The following is a 7,378-nucleotide window of genomic DNA, read 5'->3' on the forward strand; positions in this document are numbered from 1 at the left end:
ATATTTTTTCATCCTTTTACTTTTGACCTATTTTTGTCTTTATATTTAAAATACATTTCTTGTCAGTAACCTATAGATACACCCATACAATCTATAACTTTTAATCAGGGTGTTTAATCCATTTGCATTTAATGTGATAATTGATATGGTTAAGATTACATCTCTCATCTTACTAATTCTGTCATATTTGTCCCTATATATATTGTTCACTCTTTCCTCTTTTCCTTCTTTTTCATTTGGCTTGAGTAGTTTTTATAATTCTATTTTATCTCCTTTGTTTGCAAATTAGCTGTAACTGTTTTATTGTATGGTGCTTTCACATTTATAATGTAACCTTTAACTTATCAAATTCTCCCTTTAACCTTTAAGTAATATTTTACCATTTCATGTGTAATATAATAGTGTTCCAATGACCTGCTTTCTTTTCTGCTATCATGGACTTTATGTTAATGTTCTCATACATTTTATTTTATATAAACGATATGTGTGTATTAAACCCCAAAATACAGTCTTTTTCTTTAAGCAGTCAATTATCTTTTAAAGAGATTTAAATTATAAGAAAAAGCTTTTAAATTTACCCATGTTTTCCATGTTTTTACCATTTCTGGTGTTCATTTCTTTACGTAGATCCATGTTTTCATCCGGTGCCATTTTCCTGCCTGAAGGACTTCTTTTAACATTTCTTATAGTGCGCATCTGCTGGTGATGAATTATTTCCACTTCTGTATCTCTGAAAAATGTCTTGTTTCACCTTTAGTTTTGAAATATATGTTTGTTGTGCATTGTATTTTAGGTTGATAGGTCTTTTTTTTCTCTCAGTATTTAAGTATGTTGCTGTAATGTCTTCTCACTTGTATTGTTTCTGAAAAATATGCCATCATCCTTACCTTTGTTCCTCTTGAAAAAAAGTGTATATTTTCCTCTGGCTGCTCTTAAGATTTTCTCTTTATCACTGGTTTTCAGCAATTTGATTATGATGCATTTGTGTAGTCAGATTTTTTTTTTTTTTAATGTTTCTGTGTTTGGGGTTGTTTGCATTTCTTGGTTCTGTGAACTTATGGTTTTCATCAAATTTAGAAAATATTTGCCTTCTATTGTCTCCTCTCCTTGTGGACTTTAATGCATATCAAGCAGCTTGAAGCTGTGCAACAGTTCACTAATGTATCTTTTTTCGCCTTTTTTTTCAGTATTTCATTTTGGATAGTTTCTCTTGCTATGTTTTCAAGTTCACTAAAGTTTTCTCCTGCAATTTCTAATCTGCTAATAATCTTATCCAGTGAATTTTTCATCTCAGAATTATAGTTTTCATCTGTAGATATTTGAGTCTTTTATTTTCTTCCACATCTCTACTTATCTGTTTGAATATCTACAATACACTTATGATAACAGTTTTTATGTACTTATCTGCTTAATTTTGACATCTGTGTCAGTTCTGGGTCAGTTTTGCTGATTTGTCTCTTCATTATGAGTCACATTTTCTGGCTTCATTGCAATGTAATCTATGAATGAATGCCAGACATTATGAATTTTGCCCTATTGGATGCTAAATGGTTTTGTATTCTTATGAATATTCTTAAGGATTTTTTACTGTGATGCAGTTAATTTACTTGGTAACACTTTGATCTGTTGGGTCTCGCTAAGATTTGTAGTGTCTATTCTAGGGCTAATTATTCCCCCACTATTGAGGCAAGACCCATCTATTACTCTACCCAAGGCCTACGAATCATGAGTTACTTTTTTACTCTGGTTGGTGAGAAGAGGTACTATTCCTAGCTCTGTGTGATTATTGGACTCTATTCCCCTTTATCCTTTCAGATGGTTCTTCCCTGTTTTCAGGCAGTTTCCTCATGTTTCCGTCAGTAATCTGCTGAATGCTCAAGGGAACACCCTCCAAAGTTCTCCCACTTTCTTTCTGTGCATGATTCTCCTCTTTGGTAGTCTGCCTTTGACCTCTAGCTGCCTTGGTCTCCCAGGACTCTCAGTTGCATCTCCTCAATTTAAGGAGACCACCGGGCTCAGCCTGGGTTCCCCTCTCTATGCCACAGCCTGGAAACTCTTTCATGGCAGTGAGCTGGGGCATGCACAGGCTTAGTGTGGTGGTTTGAAGCCGTATGTACCCAAGAAAAACATGTTCTTAAATCTAATCTCTTCCTGTGGTTGTGAACCCATTGTGAGTAGAACCTTCTGATGAGGTTACTTTAGTTAAGGTGTGTCCCACTTCAACCAGGATGGGTCTTAATTCTATTATAGAGGTCCTTTATAAACGGAATGAATTCAGAGGAGAAAATGCCATGGAAGCAAGCTGAATGCAATGAAACCAGGAGGAGAAGGGAGAGACCAGCCGACAACACCATGTGCCTTGCCATGTGGCAGAGGAGCCAAGGATTGCTGGCACCAGACTTTGGGAAGAAAGCATCACATGATGATGCCTTATTTTGGAATTTTCCTGGCTTCAACCATTGAGTGAATAAATTCCCATTTTTTTAACCCAACCTATTTCCTGGTATTTGCTTTGAGTAGCCTAGGAAAAGGTGCAACCAAGAAGTTAGGAATTAACAAATGATTACAATTATTAAATCATTATATAGATATTTCTTTTTACTAAGTGTATTAGAATAGCCAGAAGGAAATACCTGAAATCATCAAACTGTAATCTAGTTGCCTTGATCTTTGATGATTGTAACCTTTATCTTGTGCCCTTGTGATTGCAAAAAGCTTGTGACTGACCCTCATTTGTACCCAATTTATCCAGTTTTGTGACTTTAGAATCTTGTGATCTCTAAAGACAGCCCCTAATATTTATTAATGAAGGGTCTTGGGTCAGCTGAGAACTAATCCACCCCAAGTCCAAAGTTATCTTGATAACCGAAGCTGGATCTAACCAAAATGGGCCTGGCTGACATGTGCAGTAGCTTAAACTTTAACCTGTAAGTGGCCTACACCTCATTATAATACTAAAAATCATGCCCAGCATCATAGTAAGGCTGCCATTTACTTACAAACATTCTGGGACTAAGCATGTAACCAATCTGCAAATACTCAATAATTAAATCACCTCTAATGATATCACCTAGAGCCGTTGTGCTTTATCCTAAAACCTGCCCATCTTTGATACTATAAAACCACCAGAATAACTATAGTTTGGGGAGACAGGTTTTTAGGCCAATAGGCAATCTGATCTCCTGCTTTTTGCCTAGCAATCAACTCTCTCTCTCTGAAACCCCAGTATCTCAGGAATTGGTCATTTGAGTGCATCAGGCATAGAATTCATGGCCTTTGTCTAGTATTAACTAACACACTTACCTTATATCCTGTTTCTCAGGGATAACTGTTGTTCATTTCCTGATATCATGTCTTGCAACAATTGCTTCATATCTTTTTTCTGATTTCTTGGTTGTTTCAGGTAGGAGGGTAAATCCAATTCCTGTTCTTCCACTGAGGTCAGTAATGGAAGTTCCTGGATTGGATCTTGAATCAGAAAATAAAATGATAAATGTCTTAATTGAGACAACTGGCAAAATTTGAACATGGGCTGAAGAGTACAAAATGTATTTCATTTCCATTAAATTTGCTGCTTCTGAGAATTGTACTGTGGTTTTGTAAGAGATTTATCCTTGCTCATAAATACATAAAATATTTAGAAGTAAAGGGAATGAGGTCTACAACTTATTCTCAAATGATTCAGAAGTAGAAATAGAAAATATACAAACAGACTTGAAACAAATGTGGCAAAATATTAAGATTGAAGATTCTGGGTGAAGGATGTATGAAGATTCTTTGTCCTATTTTTGCAACTTTTCGATAAGTTAAAAATTATTTCAAAATAAACGGGATATGGGCCCTCTATCCTGGGGCTTGCCCTTAGAAGCTCATTAGTGCAAAGGAGAGGCTAAATCTGCTTATAATTGTGCCTAAGAGTCTCCCCCTAAGTACTCTTCGTTGCTCAGATGTGGCCCTCTCTCTCTAGCTAAGTCACCTCACTGCCCTCCCCTCTTATGTGGGACCTGACTCCCAGGGGGTGTAAATCTCCCTGGCAAAGCAGGATATGACTCCCAGGGATGAATGTGGACCTGACATCGTGGGATTGAGAACATCTTCTTGGCCAAAAGGGGGATGCAAAATGAAATGAAATAAACCTTCAGTGGATGAGAGATTTCAAATGAAGTCGAGAAGTCACTCTGGTGGACATTCTTATGCACTATATAGATAACACTTTTTAGGTTTTAATGTATTGGAATAGCTAGAAGTAAATACCTGAAACTACCAAACTCCAACCCAGTAGCCTTGACTCTTGAAGATGCCTGTATAACAATGTAGATTACAAGGGGAGACAAGTGTGATTCTAAAAACCTTGTAGATTGCACTCCCTTTATCCAGTGTATGGATGGGTGAGTAGAAAAATGGGGACAGGGACTAAATGAAGATTGGGGTGGGATGGGAGGGATGATTTGGGTATTCTTTTTTACTTTTGTTTTTTATTCTTATTTTTATTCGTTCCGGTGTAAAGAAAATGTTCAAAAATAGATTGAGGTGATGAATGCGTAACTATACGATGGTACTGTGAACAGCTGACCATACACCATGGATGATTGTACAGTATATGTATATATCTCAATAAAACTGAATTTAATTTAAAAATGGTATAATAAATTCATTGATAAATGACAAAACTAGCATTTGGTGTTAGCAGTCATGATTGACTACTTTTGAGAAGGGGAGCCAGGCAGCCCAGGGGTTGGAAACTCCCTGCCTTAAGAACAAGGGTAGAGCCTTGAGCACAGACACTGGAGGTCACTGAGCCTAATCGTTGATGGTAATCAATCTTCACAAGACTCAGCTGAGGTTTCTTTGTAACCAACTCTAGCAAGGCTCTGCTGAGCAATAGAGGCACTCCTCTTCCTCTTGCTGGCCTGGATCATTGACTTCCATTTTCTATCCAGGGGTCAATGGGAAAAATCCCCCAGTAAGACCCTAATTAAAATGCATGGGTAACTTTTTGGCTGGTGTGTTCTTTGGTCTTCGGGTTGAGTCGGCCTGGAGCAGGCAGTAATATAGAGAATTGGGGCTTCAGGTGCTGATAGTGTTTGAACTCTTGGTGAGTACATGGTTGTGTTAACTGCTTTTGTTAGTCACTTATCTTTCAAGTCATGACATGCATTTTTGTAATTTCTTTTTATTCTTCAATATAAATTTTTTACACGGAGGGAAAAATAGATTCAGATATAACGACTCTAGGACCTCTTTCTTCCTGGGACTTCTTTCCTGAATCTCTGGGGAAAGGCTTCAGAGCAGGTTGATGGTCCCCTAGGTGGTCCTCCTTACTTCAAAACAGCAGTTTTATTTCTATGGTTTGGAGTTGATGCCTAAACCCAAAGTAAAACTTCACTTTAACCTTTAATTTTAACCAATAGCTCCAAACTGCCACACCTCTTGGAAGCTCAATCTTCAGTAAACTTGAATCAGTTCTGCTGAACAGGCAGAAAGGATAGAGTAGAGGGATCTAGAAGCTGGAGAAATTCATCAGATTCAAATGCTCTGAACAGATACCAAAAATCCCTGACAGTGAAAGGGCCACATGAATAGCATCATTCTGCAAATTTATTTCAACACATTTCCTAGAACCCCTTCCTACCCACTTCCTAGGACCACTGTGCTAAATAATGTGAAAATAAAAAAAAGGTGGGCAAAACTCTATTTGGTGTTTTTAGCTAAGGCAGTACATTTTAAAGGGAATGAAATCTGGAATAGAATAAAATAGCTTCATGTTTCTTTTAATATTTCTTTCTTGATTTCTAGTGATGGTACATGTTTTTCATATATTTATTGGCTTAATTTCTTTTCTATAACTGCATTTCAAAACTAGTTTCTTTTTTCTTAGCAGCTTTGAAATTGTATCTTATAATGTATCATAGAGTCAATAGCATGTGTTAGTTTAGTTAGCCATATATTTTCTTTTGCAGTAGTAAATAAAATAATGATGCCTCTGGCAATCCATGACTCCTAGATTGGATGAGAAGCAGCAATGGGATATTCTTACTCTATTTTTATTGAAAGTTGGATGTTCGTATTTCCATTGATTTGTAAGGGCAATTTATTAAGAGTGTGAAATCTGAGACCTATACTTTTAAAATACATTTTTTTCAGTTTGTGTTTTAATTTTGAGTATATATGTTTTTGAAATCAGACTTTAAATTATTTCACAGTAAAATTTACCAGTTTATATCCTTTATGGTTTCTGCCTTTTGTTTCCAGCTATCTCTATGTATTATTTAAAATCTTTTAATTGCATTTTAATTGATGGTTTACTTTTCAAATATTGAATTTATGTAACATTTATTGTAATGCATGAAATAAAGATCTAATCTTACTTCCTCAACACCATTTGCTGCATGAAATGGAATTTTAACATATGCTAAATTTTTACGTATATGGGGATGTTTCTGTTCTTTTTGAAGTCAGCACCAAGCTTTCCAATTGTTTATAATAAATTGCCTTTCCCAAAAAAAAAAAAAAAAAAAAAATCCTGGCTTGTCTAACGGCTTATATATTTCCTGAGGAAGTTAGATATTGTTCTGTCAAGTTAAAAAACAACAAACCTCCAAACCAAGCTCTCCCAACAAAGAATTTTATTAGGGTTTTGACTGAAATTGTGCTAAGTATTATAGGGTCCTCGGTAAGGGAAAATGCAAATCTGAAACCACATTGAATTTTCTTTGGTGCTAAAAGGGATAGAGACCTTTTTCCACATCCCTTTTCTTAGAGCATTTCCTTGAGAAAACTTGTAGCTGCAAATCCTTTCCCAGTCCCTGTGAGAGGTACATAAATCTTTTGTAAAGGTAAATAAGCCTGTTACCAATTTTATAATCCAGGAAATGTCTTTCTTAATAGCCTCAGCACCATGTCTTTGAAATGCAAACATCAAGGAAGCTAGGGCACCCCCATCTCCTTGTCTCTGTGAGAGTTAAGCCTACCTGCCTGGCTGCAAGTTGTGACTATCTGCTTGACTGAAAAGATACACGAAGTTGTATTTTTCATGTGAATAAAGGCAGTTAAGTAACACAACTGGCTGCCCGATTAGGTGAATTTAGGATGAAGTATAGGTAGCAAATGTTGCTGTCAAGTCCTCTTACTTGGGGAAAAGTTATCTTTCATCTTATGACTCTGCCTGACTATATATGAAAGAGGGCTATTTCTGTCTGCAAGCTCATTAACAGATTGCCTGTGATGTGCATGGCAGTCTGCTTTAATCCTTATTCAATCGTAAAAATTTTCCTTCTTTTCTACCGCTGTGGAGAGGACTTTCTGGGTTGGGAAGAGACTATTTCCCCAACACCTCCCACAGTGAAAACTGATGTGTGTGTCTGTATGTGTTTACATA

General features: G+C 36.4%; 1 protein-coding gene across 1 annotated transcript in view; it reads right to left on the reverse strand.

Moving 5' to 3' along the window:
- Positions 1–7,378, reverse strand: part of ZNF488 (zinc finger protein 488) — a 223,451-nt gene that overhangs the window by 141,384 nt on the left and 74,689 nt on the right. The window contains 1 exon segment of the mRNA XM_037803766.1: positions 3,304–3,468. The gene's annotated coding sequence lies outside the window, so the exon portion shown is untranslated.

Source organism: Choloepus didactylus, chromosome 15 (assembly GCF_015220235.1).
Source record: "Choloepus didactylus isolate mChoDid1 chromosome 15, mChoDid1.pri, whole genome shotgun sequence".
NCBI lineage: Eukaryota > Metazoa > Chordata > Mammalia > Pilosa > Megalonychidae > Choloepus > Choloepus didactylus.